The sequence below is a fragment of the Pseudophryne corroboree genome, chromosome 5 (genome assembly GCF_028390025.1).
Source record: "Pseudophryne corroboree isolate aPseCor3 chromosome 5, aPseCor3.hap2, whole genome shotgun sequence".
NCBI lineage: Eukaryota > Metazoa > Chordata > Amphibia > Anura > Myobatrachidae > Pseudophryne > Pseudophryne corroboree.
In genome coordinates, this window is record NC_086448.1 from 643502350 (window position 1) to 643523082 (window position 20733).

Sequence of the window (20733 nt, forward strand, 5' to 3'; positions counted from 1 at the left end):
TAAACCTTCTTGTCAGGGACTGGGGTTTCCTCTGTGATGTGCAACACATCTTTCATTGCTATAATCATGTAACGGATGGCTTTAGCCATTTTAGGCTGTAACTTTGCATCATCGCCATCGACACTGGAGTCAGAATCCGTGTCGACATCTGTGTCAACAATTTGGGATAGTGGGCGCTTCTGAGACCCTGACGGCCTCTACGACATAGGATCAGGCATGGGCTGAGACCCCGGCTGTCCCAAGGCTTCAGCTTTATCCAACCTTTTATGCAAGGAAGTAACATTATCATTTAAAACCTTCCACATATCCATCCAATCGGGTGTCGGCGCCGTCGGCGGCGACCCCACATTCATTTGTTCCCGCTCTGTTTCCACATAGCCTTCCTCGTCAAACATGCCGACACAAGCGTACCGACGCACCACACACACAGGGGATGCTCTATTTGAAGACAGTTCCCCCACAAGGCCTTTTGGAGAGACAGAGAGAGTATGCCAGCACACACCCCAGCGCTATATGTCCCAGGAATCACACAGTAACTTAGTGTTAACCCAGTAGCTGCTGTATATACTGTTTTTGCGCCAAATTTATGTGCCCCCCCTCTCTTTTTACCCTCTTCTACCGTGATTCTGCAGGGGAGAGCCTGGGGAGCTTCCTCTCAGCGGAGCTGTGGAGAGAAAATGGCGCTGGTGAGTGCTGAGGAAGAAGCCCCGCCCCCTCAGCGGCGGGCTTCTGTCCCGCGTTTCTGTGTAAAAATATGGCGGGGGCCCATGCATATATACAGTGCCCAACTGTAAATATGCTATTTTTGCCAAGAGGTCTCTAATTGCTGCCCAGGGCGCCCCCCCCCCCCCCCCTGCGCCCTGCACCCTACAGTGACCGGAGTATGTGGGTTTAGTGTGGGAACAATGGCGCACAGCACTGCAGTGCTGTGCGCTACCTCACATGAAGACTGGAGTCTTCTGCCGCCGATTTCGAAGTCTTCTTGCTTCTGACGCCGGCTTCTGTCTTCTGGCTCTGCGAGCGGGACGGCGGCGCGGCTCCGGGATCGGACGACCAAGGGTGCGATCCTGTGTACGATCCCTCTGGAGCTAATGGTGTCCAGTAGCCTAAGAAGCAGGACCTATCTTCAGTGAGTAGGGCTGCTGCTCTCCCCTCAGTCCCACGCTGCAGAGAGTCTGTTGCCAGCAGATCTCTATGAAAATAAAAAAACCTAACAAAATACTTTCTTTTTAGCAAGCTCAGGAGAGCTCACTAAGTAGCACCCAGCTCGTCCGGGCACAGATTCAAACTGAGGTCTGGAGGAGGGACATAGAGGGAGGAGCCAGAGCACACCAGTATTCCTAATTCTTTCTTAAAGTGCCCTGTCGCCTGCGGAGCACGTCTATTCCCCATGGTCCTTACGGAGTCCCCAGCATCCACTAGGATGTTAGAGAAAAACTCATGTTGACCTAGTGACCATGTTAACATATAGACCATGTCGACCAATAGTGGTCGTCCTAATGAGTGTCGACATAGAGATCTCGTCTCGCACAATCTTCAAATCATGAAACACTCTCTGAAAATCCATCTCTTTAATAGCGCTTACCCTGCTCCCACCTCTATTCCCCAAGCTAGGGCACCAAAGTGACTGTTGCAATCTCCAATCTGAGCCACACTTGCTTCTCATGATTCAACTGTGAACTCCTACAATTAGAATGTAGGTTCACTCATGCAATTAAGATTTCATCATACATTTATTTGCTTTCTCACAGTTGTTGTTTTTTTGTCAGAACACTTTACATGTGGGCTGCAAACAGATACAAGACAGGTGTGTTAGCAGATGCGTCACAACAACGTTTGAAATCACTGGTCACATTTGTTTTGTAGATAAAACCTGCCCCAGTTTTCTGCCAAATGTCCCTAAAAATAACAAGATACAATCTGTGTGGTAGTTTAAGAGACTGTCACATAAAATCAACATAACATTGGGGGTCATTCCGAGTTGTTCGCTCGGAAGCTGCTTTTAGCAGCATTGCACACACTAAGCCGCCGCCTACTGGGAGTGAATCTTAGCATCTTAAAATTGCGAACGAAAGATTCGCAGAATTGCGATAAGACATCTCTGTGCAGTTTCTGAGTAGCTCGAGACTTACTCTGCCAGTGCGATCAGTTCAGTGCTTGTCGTTCCTGGTTTGACGTCACAAACACACCCAGCATTCGCCCAGACACTCCTCCGTTTCTCCAGCCACTCCCGCGTTTTTCCCAGAAACGGTAGCGTTTTTTCCCACATGCCCCTAAAACGGCCTGTTTCCGCCCAGAAACACCCACTTCCTGTCAATCACATTACGATCACCAGAACGATGAAAAAAACGTGAGTAATATTCCTAACTGCATAGCAAATTTACTTGGTGCAGTCGCAGTGCGAACATTGCGCATGCGCATTAAGCGGAAAATCGCTGCGATGCGAAGAAATTTACCGAGCGAACAACTCGGAATGACCCCCACTATAACATCACAGAAGACTTGTTTAGAGAAACTACTTTTTACTTTTTGGCTAAAATTGTTAGAAGAACTGTGTGACCTACAAAACACAAAAATACAGCCAAAACCATTTTAGACCTAAAACTGACAACAAAATCCAAAAATAAAATTTTATACAGTACAAACCATCCCACAGGACCCAATTATCATAACATTATAAATTGTAAGTAAACCCTTTTGGGCTGTTTACGTTCTCATATTCTGACCGGCATAATTTGAACAAGGTACAGAACTGTTACAACCTGAAACACTATGGAATAATATATTCAGATTTTTTTCTCTTTCCCAATGGGACATGCAATATTGTCTGACACCTGCAAATTACTACAACCTACAGGGAAGCAGACAGAAGGGGAAACTTACTAGTCATTGGGGGAGAAACATTACTAATTTGCTGAGTTGGCTTTTAATATAATCCGAGAAGATGGTAGGGGGAAATCAATTTCCTGTGGTGAATTACTGTAGATGAAAAAGGGTGGTAGCCTCAGGCTTTAAAGCCGGGACTTTTCAATTCCAGACCCCTTTTCACATGAGCCCCTTGTTAGCGCCCATTAAGTTAACGTATTAATGGGAGTTAACACACAGAATATGCAAAAAGTTCACTGATTCGTTCTTTAACAGGGTCACAGATTTTTGGGGGGCATCTGTCCCCGATAAGTGCTGCTGGCAGGCTCACTTTGGAGTTAATTGAAAACCCCAGGATGATCAATTAGGGGTAAATTACACACTGCAGCTAATTTAATACCCCTCTAAATCCCTTTTATTTCCATATGTAGCATATTGTTTAATGCCATCAGATATATCAGAATATTATACATTAAGCATTTTTTTTACATGATTGTAACAAAAACAGCATATACATAGATATCTGACTAATTCCTTGTCCAAATTTCCATGCGAAAAAATAGGATTTTAATTACTTACCGGTAAATCCTTTTCTCGTAGTCCGTAGAGGATGCTGGGGTCCATATTAGTACTATGGGGTATAGATGGGTCCACCAGGAGCCATTGGCACTTTAAGAGTTTAACAGTGTGGGCTGGCTCCTCCCTCTATGCCCTTCCTACCAGACTCAGTCTAGAAACTGTGCCCGAGGAGACAACATACTTCGAGAGAAGGATTATACACAGATAGTGGCGAGATTCATACCAGCTCACACAACAAAGCAAATCCGGCCAACATGCCGGATAAACTCAGCAACAGCTGAAACAGTACTGAAACAGTAAAAAACGCAGAACTTACCTAGAAACCAGGCAGTACTGAACTAAATAACCACTGCAGGAAAACGAAGCGCTGGGCGCGCGCCCAGCATCCTCTACGGACTACGAGAAAAGGATTTACCGGTAGGTAATTCAAATCCCATTTTCTCTTACGTCCTAGAGGATGCAGGGATCCATATTAGTACCATGGGGATGTACCAAAGCTCCCAGAATGGGAGGGAGAGCGCGGAGGTTCCTGCAAAACTGCTTGACCAAACTTGAGGTCATCAGAGGCCAAAGAATCGAACTTGTAAAACTTAGCAAATGTGTTCGACCCAGACCAAGTAGCTGCTCGGCAAAGCTGTATAGCCGAGACACCCCGGGCAGCCACCCAGGAAGAACACATCTTACGAGTAGAGTGAGCCTTTACAGATTTTGGACACGGCAATCCTGCCGTAGAATACGCATGCTTGATGGTGAACCTGATCCAGAGTGAAATCGGTTGCTTAGAAGCAGGACACCCAATTTTCTTGGGATCATAGAGGACAAACAGAGAGTCACCTTTTCTATGACGAGCCGTCCTCTTCACATAAATCTTCAAAGCTCTCACAACATCCAAGGCCTTTGAAGCAATTGAGGAGTCAGTAGCCACTGGCACCACAATAGGTTGGTTGATATGAAAAGCTGACACAACCTTAGGAAGGAACTGTGGACGAGTCCTGAGTTCCGCCCTATCTTCATGGAAGACCAGATAGGGACTTTTCCAGGACAAAGCCCCCAATTCCGACACGTCGAGCAGAAGCCAAGGCCAACAAAGTGACCACCTTCCATGTGAGAAATTTGATTTCAGTCTCCTGTAGAGGCTCAAACCAATTCGATTGCAGGAACTGTAACACCACATCAAGATCCCAGGGTGCCGTTGGCGCCACAAAGGGAGGCTGGATGTGCAGAACCCCTTTCAAAAAGGTCTGAACCTCAGGGAGGACAGACAATTGTTTTTGGAAGAAAATGGATAAAGCTGAGATCTAGACCTTGATGGAGCCCAATCTCAGGCCAATATCCACACCTGCTTGCAGGAAAAGGATAAAACTTCCAAGTTGAAACTCCACCGCAGGAAATTTCTTGGATTCACACCAAGACACATATTTTTTTCAAATTCGATGGTAATGTTTAGACGTTACCCCCTTCCTAGCCTGTATCACGGTAGGAATAACCTCGCTCGGAATACCCTTCCGAGCTAAGATCTGGCGCTCAACCGCCATGCCATCAAACGCAGCCGTGGTAAGTCTTGATAAGCGAAACGGCCCCAGCAGTAGAAGATCCTCTCGAAGAGGTAGGGGCCTTGGATCTTCCAACAGTAGATCCAGCAGATCCGAGTACCAAGCCCTCCTTGGCCAGTTTGGAGCAATGAGGATTGCCAGAACCTTTGTTCTTTTTATAAGTTGTAAAACTTTTGGAATTAGAGGAAGTGGAGGGAACACATACACTGACGTGAACACCCACGGAATTACTAGTGCGTCCACCGCCACTGCCTGTGGGTCTCTCGACCTGGAACAGTACCTCCACAGCTTCTTGTTGAGGCGGGAGGCCATCATGTCTACATGAGGAACCCCCCACCAACTGGTTACCTCCTCGAACACCTCCGGGTGGATGCCCAGTCTCCTGGATGGAGATCGTGTCTGCTGAGGAAGTCCGCTTTCCAGTTGTCTACTCCCGGAATGAAGACTGCTGACATCGCTACCGCGTGCTTTTCTGCCCAGAGGAGGATTCTTGTCACCTCTGACATTGCAGCCCTGCTCTTCAATCCGCCTTGTCGGTTCATTTAGGCCACTGTGGTCACGCTGTCCGACTGCACCTTAACAGCCCGATCCTGCAGAAGGTGTGCTGCTTGAAGAAGGCTGTTGTATATGGCTCTTAGCTCCAGGATGTTTATCGGGAGAAGGGATTCTTCACTTGACCACCTTCCTTGGAAGGTTTTCCCCTGAGCGACTGCTCCCCAAACTCTTAGACTTATATCCGTGGTTAGAAGGATCCAGTCCTGAACGCCGAACCTTCAGCCCTCCAGAAGGTGTGATAGTTGAAGCCACCAGAGGAGCAAAATCCTAGCTTTCGGTGACAGACGTATTCTCTGGTGCATATGTAGGGGAGATCCCGACCACTGGTCCAAGAGATCCAGCTGAAAGGATCAAGCATGAAAACTTCCGTACTGCAGAGCCTCGTAGGAGGCAACCATCTTCCCCAGAAGGTGGATGCACTGATGAACCGATACCCGGGCAGGCTTCAAGACATCCCAGGACCATTGTTTGAATCACCAACGCTTTCTCCACCGGTAGAAACACCCTCTGCACCTCCGTGTCGAGGATCATCCCCAGGAAAGACAGCCTCCTTGTCAGAACCAGATGAGACTTTGGAAGGTTCAGGATCCAACCGTACTCCTTGAGCAGATGTGTCGTGAGAGCAATGGATCTTAACAACTTCTCTCTGGACGTTGCCTTGATTAGCAGATCGTCCAGATACAGAATTATGTTCACCCCCTGCTTGCGGAGGAGAACCATCATCTCTGCCATCACCTTGGTGAAGACCCTCGGTGCCGTGGAGAGACCGAATGGCATTCCTGAAACTGATAGTGATCGTCTAACAGTGCAAACCTGAGATAGGCCTGGTGCGGCGACCAAATGGGAATATGGAGGTACGCATCCTTGATGTCCAGGGACACCAGGAACTCCCCCTCCATCAGTCCTGACATAACTGCTCTCAGAGACTCCATCTTGAATTTGAAGTCCCTGAGATAAGAGTTCAAAGATTTTTCAAGTTCAGAATTGGCCTTACCGAACCATCTGGCTTCGGTACCACAAAAAAGGTTTGAATAGTAACCTTTGTTCAACTGATGAGGTGGAACAGGAACAATGACCACTACCAATTTTTGGATAGCGTCCAGAAGAATAGCTCTGTCTGCCGGCAAAGCTGGCAAGCCTGATTTGAAGAAACGGTGAGGCGGGAGAGTTTGAAACTCCAGCCTGTACCCCCTGGACACAATATCCTGTATCCAGGGGTCCAGGCCCGATGACACCCAGACGTGGCTGAAGTCTTGCTCCCACTTGACCTACCTCCAGGCTGTGCGTTCCACCGTCATGCTGAGGACTTTGAGGTACCAGAAGCCAGCTTCTGGTCCTGTGAACTTGCGGGATCAAGCTTTTTTGATTTGGCACGACCACCTCTAAAGAAGGTGTGAGAAGGCTTGTTCTTTCTAGGCCTCACGGGCCGAAAGGACTGTGACGTGTTGGGAGTAAAAGGCTTCTTCGTAGCTGGTGCAGCTGAGGGGAGAAAAGGAGACTTACCCGCGGTAGCCGTGGCAATCCACGCATCCAGTGCCTCCGCAAACAGAGCCTGTCCTGTATAGGGTAGGCTCTCCACACTTTTCCTGGATTCCGCGTCCGCAGACCATTGGCGCAGCCAGAGACCCCAGCGAGTCGAGACGGACATGGAGGAGATCCCCACAGCCATGGAACCAAGGTCCTTCATGGATTCTACCAGGAACCCTGCAGAATCCTGTATGTTACGTAAAAACAAATCAACGTCACCTTTATCCATCGTAGTCAAGTCCACCTGCAGAGTGATTGACCACTTGGCTTTAGCTTTAGAAATCCATGCACAGGCAATAGTAGGCCGCAGTATAGCCCCTGAAGCCGTGTATATGGATTTGAGCGTAGCATCCACTTTGCGATCAGCCAGGTTCTTCAACACGGTAGATCCCGGGACTGGCAATACCACCTGTTTTGACAGCCTGGAGACAGAGGTGTCAACTATAGGCGGGGACTCCCATTTTTTTCTATCGTCTTCCAGGAAGGGAAAAGCAACCAAGACCCTTTTAGGGATCTGGAATTTTTTCTCCGGGTTTTCCCAGCCTTTTTCAAATACAGCATTTAATTCCTTAGATGCCGCGAAGGTGAGAGGGGCTTTCTCACTGTCCGTGAAAAAGGCCTCCTCAACCTGCGCAGGAGGTGTGTCAGAAATATGTAACACATCCTGCATGGCCTCAATCATCAACTGCACCCCCTTAGCAAGTGATGCCGTCCTCCTCGACACATCCCCATCACCGTCTGCTGAGTCAGAATCGGTATCCGTGTCATCCTGCGTAATTTGGGCAAGTGCACATTTGTGAGAATGTACCACAGGGGGCCCCCGCGGGAGCAGTATCAGACCATACTGCCATAGAGGATTGCAACACCTGAGTTGCATGCCCAGTCCTTGCAACCCTTTCAGAAATCTGAGAAATAGCCCCCCTAAGAGAGGTTAACCACTCCGGTTCTCTAGCTGGGATCTGCGCTACAACAGTGCAGTCCTGATTACATGGGATGGGATCTTCCTGAGAAGATAAATCCTCTGCAGCATATGAGACAGAGTCTCTAGACATGTTTCCTTGTACACCCCACACACCCCACATACACACTGGGTACAGGACAGACAGAGTTTCCCCCCCAAGAATGGCAGAGAGACACCGAGAATGGAGCAAACCCACACACAGCACTATATAGGTATAGGGAGACCCTTAACCAGCGCTGACTGTGTCCCTTAATAGGTGACACAGTCTTACACAGCCTCCCCTCCCTTCTACAACCCCCTGGTACCGTACAGATAGCTGGAGTTGCTCTGGAGGGACTGCTCTTCCACTGGCGTGTCTGCAAGCAGTAAAATGGCGCTGAACGCTGCTGGGTCCGCTCTGAGAAGCTCCGCCCCCTTAATGGCGCTATCTTCCCGCTCTTCCAAGATTATACTGGCCTGAGGATTTTTTGCTGGCTGAGATCCGTAGACCCCGACAGGCTTTCTGGTCAGTATAGGGTTAAGGCTCAGGGCGCCCCTCACAGCGCTGCACCTAAGTACCGCTGAGCCTCCCCCGGAGCGTAGTTAGTACTGCGCTCCTACCCTGTAGCCGCCATTTTCACACCGGCCCCCCGCTTGCTAGGGGGTCAATGACTCACTTGCCACAAACTTCAGTTCTGCAAGGGGGTGGTGGCATGCTCTATCCCCTCTGGAGCTCAGTGTCCAGTCAGCGGAGACAGTGGCTCAAACCCTGCAGGGTGGACACTGCTCCCCTCCTCAGTCCCTCGATGCAGGGAGGCTGTTGCCAGCAGCCTCCCTGTAAAATAAAAAACACTAAAATAAACTTTTACTAAGAAAGCTCTGTAGAGCTCCTCTAGCTGTGACCGGCTCCTCCGGGCACATTTTCTAAACTGAGTCTGGTAGGAGGGGCATAGAGGGAGGAGCCAGCCCACACTGTTAAGCTCTTAAAGTGCCAATGGCTCCTGGTGGACCAGTCTATACCCCATGGTACTAATATGGACTCCAGCATCCTCTAGGACGTAAGAGAAAAGAAGACTCAAATTGTCTTATTTTATGTCCACGCAGATGTTGTTTAAGAAATGACATGCAATCAAAAGTGTGCAGTCCTGTTTACTGATCATGACATAACTTTGTAACATTTATTTCCTACAAATTACAATTTTCTGAAATCTCCCAAACAAAAAATGATACAGCATGCTAAAACTACTTTGCTGTTTGTATGTAGTCAGTTTCCAAAATAAATCTAAAGTGAAGAGTATTAAGTTGCTCACTACTTGCCAACATGAATGCAAAAATAATGACTTTTTATGTATAAATAATGGCCCTCATTCCGAGTTGATCGGTCGCAAGGCGAATTTAGCAGAGTTACACACGCTAAGCCTACGCCTACTGGGAGTGTATCTTAGCTTCTTAAAATTGCGACCGATGTATTCGCAATATTGCGATTACAAACTACTTTGCAGTTTCTGAGTAACTTCAACCTTACTCTGCCTGTGCGATCAGTTCAGTGCTTGTCGTTCCTGGTTTGACGTCACAAACACACCCAGCGTTCGCCCAGCCACTCCTCCGTTTCTCCAGCCACTCCTGCGTTTTTTCCGGAAACGGTAGCGTTTTCATCCACACGCCCATAAAACGCCGTGTTTCCGCCCAGTAACACCCATTTCCTGTCAATCACATTACGATCGCCGGAGCGATGAAAAAGCCGTGAGTAAAAATACTATCTTCATTGTTAAATTACTTGGCGCAGTCGCAGTGCGAATATTGCGCATGCGTACTAAGCGGATTTTCATTGCGATGCGATGAAAAATACCGACCGATCAACTCGGAATGAGGGCCAATATTGTGAACAGTGCTACAGAGATCAGTTGTCTGTCCTGTGATAGTGAAATGACATGGCTTGTACACTAATGATAGGGCTACAAGGACACATGCTGCTAATGATCCACCAGTGGTAGCAGCCTGCTACGTAAATATACTACTCGACAATGTTACAAAAGCACCTCCTGTAATTGGAATGAGTTCTTACATTAAAGTGTGATGTAAACTGATGATATATATTAGGGTGCATCAAACGCCCCATGAATTTTTAAAAGTAAGAAAAATGATTTGTCCCCATGTTACATTTTTTTGATTGTTAAGGATATATTGCATACCAATTTTGAAGAATCTGAGATGATATTTATGTGGCCCACCATGCCCCTGAAGATTAAAGATTTCTATTAATTTCTATTTTTATATTTATTTTATTTGGGGAGTCATTCCGAGTTGTTCGCTCGGTAAATTTATTCGCATCGCAGCGATTTTCCGCTTAGTGCGCATGCGCAATGTCCGCACTGCGACTGCGCCAAGTAAATTTGCTATGCAGTTAGGAATTTTACTCACAGATTTTTCCTCGTTCTGGTGATCGTAATGTGATTGACAGGAAGTGGGTGTTTCTGGGCGGAAAATGGCCGTTTTATGGGAGTGTGTGAAAAAACGCTACAGTTTCTGGGAAAAACGCGGGAGTGGCTGGAGAAACGGAGGAGTGTCTGGGCGAACGCTGGGTGTGTTTATGACGTCAAACCAGGAACGACAAGCACTGAACTGATCGCAGATGCCGAGTAAGTCTCGAGCTACTCAGAAACTGCACAGAGATGTCTTATCGCAATATTGCGAATCTTTCGTTCGCAATTTTGCTAAGCTAAGATTCACTCCCAGTAGGCGGCGGCTTAGCGTGTGCAAAGCTGCTAAAAGCAGCTTGCGAGTGAACAACTCGGAATGACCCCCTTTATTTCTATTTATTTCTATAAATTTCTATTTATTTTATCTGAAAAAGAAATAATGATTTGATTAATGATTTGATTAATGATTAATTATTTGGACGGGAACAGCCACGATAGGCCCATGAGGCTTCATGCTGTTCCCTTTCTTTGTTATGTTCTTATGTTCTTAAATCAATGTAAGACACACATTCATGGCACACATACAAAAGTTGGCTTCGTTTTGCTAAAGTTAGTTGTTTTGTATAATACAATACAGTACAGTACAATACAATACAATACAGACAATTTTTGGGTGCGGAGGTGGACCACCTAAGTCAAATCGCACATCAAAAAAAAATTTGCACAGTTGTTTCTATGCTAAAAAGGTACATTTTAAGAATAGGGACAGCAAGCATTCCGAATGTCGGGGCGTTTGATACACCCTAATATATATGGTGTGAAAAACTTTACCCTACGATGCATACAATAGGCAGAAATATAGAATAGCACAGACACTTAAAGTTATTACACATAGTTCATAGGGATGCCAGGGTCGAAATCTGTCCCCATACATATTTTACACATTCAAGGGAAGAATGGGAGAATCTGAAAAACTACACAATGGTACATTTATTTTCACAAAAATCACTATACCTAAACTACATACAGCCAATGTTCCCCACAGCACATATCTATAATTTCACACATGCTTGTAATAAACAAGGGGGTCGATTCAATTCACCGACAGTTGAATAGCGCCGGGAATTAGCTCCCGGCGCTATTCAATACAGCGCCAAGTGACACTCAATTGTCGGGAATTCTTCTCTCACCCCCGGGGGATGATAGAAGAAATCCAACAAAAGTGCTGCCGGGCGACGGCGCGAGGCTGATTCTGACGGGAATTAGCATCGCGGCGGGGAGTTAAGTCGGAGAATGCCCTTTCTCCCGACAAATCAACCTGTTAAGTCCGCGAGAACGGGCATTCGCCGACTTAACTTGAGCTGAATTGAATAGCGCCGGGAGCTAATTCCCGGCGCTATTCAACTGTTGGTGAATTGAATCGACCCCAAGGTGTTTAACATGTTATCAAATTTTAATATTGTGGTGTTGATTTAAATCCATGCTAAGTAAAAGTTTACAGAAATGAACCATCGTTTCTTAAAACTATGTACCAATAAGGAAACACCCAACAGACCTCACATGTCCAAAATATACTTTATTCATTTGATTGTTATCAACTTCTGATACTGTACTTCAATTTTTTAATGCACTGAGTGAGACTACCGCATATGCCCATTATGGCACTGAATGCCTATTTCTCACTCAAGAGCTGTAATCTGCATTTACTGTACATGTTTTTAACACTAAACACACATGTGCACTGGTCCTCCTTATTATATTTCTTTTTTTTAAAGGTACTATAGGGCCCATTTATCATATAATATTTGCCGCCCTGTCCACGAAAACACACGTCTTACGGGGACTAGCCAAAAACATTAGGTATCCCCCCAATGTAAGGAGAAGGGATCGCAGCAGGTATCGCGGCCCCTCCACTGCCACCGCAGCAGCATCCCGGTAAGTTTCTATAGAGGATGCGATACTGCCCAATGTATCAATATTGGGAATGCTTCACATTCCCGATATTGGCTCCCGCTGCTGCTGCAATCTTCTGATTGCTGTAGCCTATTGTAGCCTATGGGCCACACTTGGAGGGATGTAGTTCCGGCAGGGTTAGCCCAGGAAATGTCCCCTGTGCATGGCTGTCACTTTGACTGCAACTGCACTGTGGCCCCAACAACTCACTCAGTGCATAGCTGGGAAGGCTCCTTTCGGAGCCCCTGTCCCTGCGTGTGCCAGGTGATACAGTCACCCGATAGGCACAATATTAGCACCCAGGATTGCATTGCATATGCGATCATTGATAAATGGGCCCCTATATCTTCATTTTCAGGTGAGATTGGTCTATATTCAGTAAATAAGAAAAGAAAAAAGAAAATATATATATGTATATATAATATTGTATGGTGCCATGTATTGATTAATTTAATTGAATGAATCAATGATCAATGGCCGAGTTGGAGTTTACACCTGGCCGAAAAGGGCTCGATTCAATTCAGTGAGGATTGAATAGCGCCGGGAATTAGCTCCCGGTGCTATTCAATTCAGCGCGTTGTGACTCCTGATGAGAGTATTTTTTCTCGCATCACTCGTGAGCAGAAATCCGACAAAAGTGCTGGCGTGATGCTGAGATCTGCCCTTAGCACGGGTGAAACAGCATCTCGCCGGGCACTTTAGATGGAGAATGCCCTTTCTCGCTGCAAAACACCCCGTTTAGTCCACGAGAACCGGCCTTCCCCGACATGACCCTGCACTGAATTGATTAGCACCGGGAGCTAATTCCCGGCGCTATTCAATCCAGGCAGAATTGAATCAGCCATAAATTTCCTAGGTAATAAAGTCACATAAATAAAAACACAAGTTGTGGTCCAAGGGAGGAAATTGGAGCACCCATATCGGTGAAATCCATCGCCTAAAAGTCAGATGTACAGTAATGTTAGCTGGTGTGCAGAGCGGTTGGCACAGTGATTGGCATAGCACTAAAGTCATGAGTTCAATTCCTAGTAATCTCTACATACTGGTAAATTATTTGGCGGCTGACAAAAAAATAACTTAAGTGTGTGTGTGTGTGTGTGTGTGTGTGTGTGTGTGTGTGTGTGTGTGTGTGTGTGTGTACATGTGGTAGGGAAAATAGATAGTGGCCTCCACTGGGGCAGGGATTGATGTGAATGATTGAATGCTGTCTAACATTTGTGTGCTATATAAATATAATGTCTCCTTATCTTTTAATTTATCCATCTGGATCAGATGGATTGATACATATAAAAGTGATAAGCCGGGTACACACTGGGCGACCTCTCCTAGTTAGCAATCAGCGCTATATCGCTGATTGCAATTAGGGGAGATCGCCAGTGCATACACACTAAACGATATCGATAAACGATATCGTTCAGTGACGTCATCCCCCGCATTCCCCGTACATGCAGCTCAACAATATAGTTAACATTGAGCTGCAGGTTGGGTAGGTCATGGATGAACGAGAATGACCGCGGGTTTACGCCTCGTTCATCATTCATCCATACACACTGGACAATATGAACGATAGATCTTGCAAAAAAAAATTGTTATCGTTCATATCGTCCTTCGTTGTCGCCCAGTGTGTACAGGACTACAGATAGATAGACAGACAGACAGGCAGACAGACAGACAGACAGACAGACAGACAGACAGACAGATAGATAGATAGATAGATAGATAGATAGATAGATAAATGCACCTATATGACTTCATCGCTTTCATATTAAGGTGCCTATTTATCATTCAATATTTGTGGCATATACCCCAAAAGCACCAAATGTACCATGGAGGGACCACAGCAGATATTTCCATTTCTGCCACGGTCCCTCCATTTCCGACAGCAGTCACAGCTCATTTAGATTTCTATGGGGGATATGATGCTGTCAGATTTACCAAGCTTCCAAATGCAAAGTATTCCTGACTTTGGCCCCCACAGCTTGTGTAAGCCACTATAGCCTATGGCTACATTCTGCAAGGCTTACCATGAGCAGGTTCCTTCCCACCAATGCCCGCCACACATACATGGTCAGTAGTCCCTAACACATCGCAGGGGAAGGCTCCTTTCTGAACCCCTGTCCCTGCATACGGTTATTAATACAGTACATCCGTGCAAATGTTAATTTCATATTGCGTATTTCAGCGATAAGTAATTTAAATTACTGGGTATAAACCCGATAAATGATAAATATACCCCTTAGGCTTTTCCAAAAGGTAAAATAGATCAGACTCTGTGCATTTAAAACTCATGTTCATGACTCAAGATTTGTATGCAACAATGGGAGTGGAGGGTTGTGAGCATGTGATTTTCTATGTGTCTGTCCACCCACATTCACACATCTATCTTATTGCCATCTCTATCAAAGACAACCATATTTTCGCAAACACTGAGTTCCATTTTTTTTAAGTTCCACTTCCGCGAATGGATACAACAGCAATTCAAAATGTATAGTGTAGAACAATGGTTCTCAATCTGTGTGCCTAGGCACCCTGGATTGGTGGCCCAGGACCAATTCAGATTATTTATGGTCAATGTAAAAGGCATAACCAGTGCTTATGGCTGTCAATCATAAAATATGTGGACAAACAGAAGCAAATCCTGTCCCTCCCACACAACTGAGCCTAAGGATGACATATAAACACAATTTACTTAATTTAATATTTCTTTCTAAATTTCTGAATAAGAAACTATTGACCTAGGTGTGCCGTTAATTTATTCTGATACTCTCAGCGCCGTGATTCAAAAAAGTTGGGAAGCCTCTGGTGTAGAATATAAAGTTTCACAGGGAGGGGTGCACTAATTCACATAAGAAATATGACCATAATATTATATATTACAAGAAAAAAAAGAAAAAAAAACCTATACCACTTTGTTCATAGATAGCTCCCCTAACCTTATACTGTAGCTCATGATTAAACAAATACAAAGCAGTGCAGATTATGGCAAATGGCACAAAGAACCTAATAGATTAGATGTTGGAATGCATTGTTCTCTGTGCCACAGAAACTAAAAGCTGCAGTTCTCCTCCCCTGCTAGCATCACCATGGAAATCTCCAGAGCAAGACCTTAACCCAGAATGCAGACAACCTTACAATGCCCTTTCACTTACATTTAACATACTTTCCCCCCAAGTATTTAGGATGACAAAAGAAAGCTTAGATTTTACCATCACTGCTTTCTTCCTCTATATGGTACACACAAAAAACAGTCTAACATGCGTTTTCTTCTTCTTCTTCTTCTTCTTTTATCTATCTATCTATCTATCTATCTATCTATCTATCTAATCTATCTACCATCTATCGTGACTAAACTTGTCTATTGTTGCAGAAAGGCAACACCATCCAATAAAGATGAGCTTTACGAAAAACTTACATCTCTAAAATGCACAGTGAGGAAGGAAATGAGAAAATGTTAGCGCTGGGCACTTATAAAATACTGTAAATGTTTGCAGATAGATGTGCTTGTATGGTTCCTGAAGACAAGCATGTGTATGAAACAGCTAGTAGGGATGGCACAGCCATGTGACAGTCTGGTCATATGCACTAACCAAATCACTCACATTTACAGAATATTCTTTTCCTATACTGTATGTTATTTTAATGTATCACAATTTTTCAGGGCATTACTATAACTCACATTCTGTTCTGGAGTCACTGGGGTAAATGTATGAAGCAGTGATAAGAGAGGAGAAGTGAACCTGTGGAGAAGCTACCGATGACAACCAATCAGCTGCTCTGTATAATTTTATGGTATGCAAATTATAAATGTTACTTCAATGCTGATTGGTTGTCATGGGCATTCTCTACTGGCTCACTTCTCCACTCTTATCACTGCTACATACATTTACCCCTTTATGTACTATTTCTGCATTTTCAAGAGCCTACAAGTAACATCAGTTGCACAAAACAAAACTAAAAAAAATAAGAACACACTATCTTAAATGACAGCTGTCAATGTAAATGTGGGCTTTAAGGCTTTCTGCAGATGTGTTCACTGAAAGTGATTAGGTTTTGGGTTCCTCATCTCTCAATTACCCATCATGCATTGTGTTTGTTTGGCAGTAAGCAGAGGTGGTACCCAGACAGAGGAAGGGACTGTTGATCCCTATGCATTCAAGTGCACATGGGCTTCAGGTTAAAACACACTACGGACCCTTAATGCAATAGATTGCAAGCCCTGTGTATTTGCATTCAGGTTTTGTAGTGTGATTTGCTAGGAAGCCTGCGTACATGACTGACTGCTACTCCATATGGATCAATAATCCCTTTGTGTCTGCGGCCAACCTCTGGTATCCACTACAGAAACATCGACAAATATTTGTGTACACAAACCCTTACTGATTTTATTTTAAATATGATTTGTTATGTGTGACTCCTGCTACATAATAAAACAAGTTACATCCATGTTTGAAAGATTCTGCATTCAAAAGTTAATTAGTGATTCCCTAGAGACACTGGTCTATACTGGAAAATACTCAAATGAATAAATAAAAACATGAAGAAAACTAAATCTATTACAGAATGAGTTAAAAATAAAGCTGAATTAAAGGATATAAAGACAGTGTATGTTTCCTTCATTAATATAGGTCATTTATCAATCTACAAATATATATTCTTTGTGACTATCCAACCCCAAGCATGTACGTTACAGAATCTGATTACTATATAAAAAATAAAAATGTTGATAGTGTATTGGATACATGCGATCTGGCTCCTAGCATGCAATGCGTTTGTGTACGAACAGTCAGCCAAGCACTGTAAACATATAATTATGATTAATAAGAATATGGTGTAATCGGTAATGCTAGGGCTGTGCATTCAATTGCACCTCTGTCTTTTACATTGAGAAGGAAACAGGAAGGTGCCAGTATGGTTAAATGTGACATGCAACAAAACAACCTCAGATTCAAATGAAGGTGCTACATGTTTGTATCAAAGGCAGGTGCTGTGAACGTGTGATTCTCAGATAATGTGTAGTCACTGTTAGATGCAGGTGTTTATCACATCTATGCAAAATAAAACAACGTACATTTTTCTAGGGATGAAATTATGTTTTATCATCATTAGACAAGTAAATTATTGGACAAGATAGATAGATAGATAGATAGATAGATAGATAGATAGATAGATAGATAGATAGATAGATAGATAGATAGATAGATAGATAGATATTTACAGTGTACATGTACAAGCACAAACACAGACACACTGTAATCTTACTAAACTACTGCAGAAGATATAACTGCATTCACAAGCTCTTCTCTGTATAATCATGCACAAGGTATTATAGCTGTATATGAAAGTCCACTATATCTGTTGTTTTTTTTTTATTGTTATGACATTGTTGTGTAAAAGACTAAAATGTATTTTTAAGTATATAAAGTATAATCTTTAATAGATGAGTAGTCCAATTCATATCATAAGTGGTTAAAAAAATATTTTTATTTTACCATTAATTTCTCGGTTATCTGTAAAGCTTAGATCCCAAAGTATTATTCACTGAAGGCATCATAACAAAATAGTAAGATAAATGATCAATATGCAATGAAAACAGTTTTAAAACACGTCATTACGAGCAGAAAAACACTGAAAGAAAATGAAATTCCACAGCTGTAACATTACAGATGGCTAGATACTGCTGAAACACAAGCCTATTCCCCGGCTTCAAATGTTAAACTTACCCAGCATAAGAGCTTATCTAAAATCTCCCAACAAGCTGTCACCTTCTCACATTAAATCCACAGAAATAAAATGTCACATACTCAAGAGTGCATGTCATTTCTTATTTAATACACATTTATTGTATTCCTTATCAAATTCAGCCTGACTTGTATCCCAATCTACTATCATGCAATAAAGATGCAAATATTGTATAGTGTTCAACTACGTCCAATTCGCAAAACACCCGTTGTCTTTTTTATATGCCTGCTAAATACATCACTCATCAAGGGAAATAACCATTCTGAAGAGCGCAAACAATAACACACTATGCACTACAGAGAGGAATGACCAATAAATCAACATTTTCCTATAGTGGGCAGAGAAAATATGCCTATTTGAACAGTGGGGCCTAACAAAATACCCAGCCTCAGTCCACTGGCTAACCTAGAACACAACAACAAAAAGTCAAAACAGTTGCCTTTCATCCCAATAAAACACAAACGCGTTCGTTTATATGCTGTTATGTGGTAATTACTGTAGTCATTGTCAAAGAAATATGGACGCAAAACGAAAACAAGATTCCTGTGAATCTTATATTGTAGAAACTCAGAGAAAAAGTAAAACAGAGTTCATGTAGCAGATGAAACAGGACACAACGCTGAACACATATATCATGTTCGGTACTGCAGTCAAGAGTAAAAAAGTTTATTCACTTCTCATATGGGAAATAGCTGGGGTTAGTGGGTTAGCTTAGTGACTTCTCATTGAGGAATATGTGGTTACAGTGTCTTGTTTAAATCACTTCTCATTTGGGGAATGTCTAGGGTTAGCGTACACCTCAAATGAGAAGCCAAGGGTAGTCTGTGAATTACGGTCATCTCCTTAGAGAGACATGGGTGACTTCTGTGACTTCTTCTATCACTCTCATTTTGCAGAAACACAATGTGAAGAGAGCATAAAAGCAGGAAGCCAGTCAGCACATTATGGCTTACAGACTGTAAAACCTGGAGGCAGACTATAAGTAATCCCTACGGCTCTGCTGGCTCCAGTTTAAACACCATGGACAGTACTCAGCAAAGAAACACGAACTGAAGTGAAATAAGCATTGAACACAAAAGCAAAATAAGGTTAGGAAGAAAGTGAAAGAGATTGAAGATAACACAAAGGAGAGCAGATATACTGAGGTAATAACTAAAGATAAAATAGTCCAGAAAAAAGCAATGTTAAAAAGAATGAGTTCAAAGGAAGAGCAATAAAAATGTATATACATAAATTAGACAAAAAAAGAAAACAAGAGAAGCTGTAATAAATAATAGACCACTTGATGAGGGGAGGGTAAATGTCTGTCGAGATACCACTCCCACTACCTTATTGTTACCAAGTAAAATCACACAAAGAAATTCTTCCCTACTAAACATGCCTGCCACACAAAGAGGTAGTCAGTTAGCCTTTGTACCTCCACCCCATATAATTGTGAAAGACCATCTTAGTCATGGGAACTTCTATGTTCCACAAATATACATCATGTTGTACTCAGGTACAAGAAAGAGGAAAGACAAGCAAAGCTAGTTTCCATTTTTACCCAGTGATGTGAAGAAAGCAAGCAATGAGAAGGTGAGGGAGTTAGATAGACTGAGAATCTATCTTCTACCCTTTGCAACTAGTATTAAGCAATAATGATCTGCACCATCTGTGCAGCAGTTGCCAACAGCCATAATGTTAACCCATTATTCATTTGCTCTTGTAAGTTAGGATTTTAGGAATGGCATCAGTTTGACCTTTTTATGTTTGTAATGTGACACTCAGAAGGTGGCTATCAAGGATGCTTATATGTGCACTGCAGGCACATGTACCCCTGGAGGCAGCTAAAACAGATTGTGTTGTAATTCCTTCAATTGCCATGGTGACACAAGGGCACTTCTGGTGTTTGGCTACCTGACAGGTTTATGAGGTGGTACTCTTCTTCACTAATAAATGAGTCATACACATGAAGTACTGAGTGGTGGTCCTCAGCCATATAAGATATGAGCAGCCAAGCTCCAATTTCAATTGCAATGGCTATTCAGGAAATAATGTAAATCTTGAGTGGAATAAGGAAAGCAGGCAGCTTCCAGCAGGACATACAACACCTGGTATCATATTCACACCTTTACTGCCTGGGCCAGACTCTCTCTGCACCCTGTATAGTATGTCCTGGCGATCAGGGATGCATGATCCAACTCTGACGCTCTAACCCAGTTTACATGTTCATTTGAAATGAGAAACGGCAAAACCATAACCCATTCACCATGACAGTGCACCGAAACCAGAACATTAATAAATGTACAAAATGTTAAATTAATAAAATCAGCCTGAAGGTAGACACATAGCAGCGTGAGAGAAACTCCAGACGTACATAGAGAGTACATGCATTTCTCTCCCTGGATGTCTGGTTATAGAAAGATTTCTACAAGAGAGCACTTATAGTGGAAATACAAAAAGATGATTTAACCCAACAGTGTGATGCTAAAGGCAGGTGTGTGTGAGATGGAAGGCAGTACCTCTGGGACAAATCGTGCTCATTGCAAGTTACTGACCTCAAGAGGCCTGTGGGATCTGCAGGCAATCTAAGGGTTACATGGACATAGCCGGGCAGCTCACT

The 20733-nt window shown here is 43.7% G+C and overlaps 1 protein-coding gene across 2 annotated transcripts in view; it reads right to left on the minus strand.

Annotated features, from left to right (window-relative positions):
* The window catches only part of CDH2 (cadherin 2), a 409683-nt gene that overhangs the window by 369682 nt on the left and 19268 nt on the right, over positions 1 to 20733 (minus strand). The window lies entirely within an intron of this gene.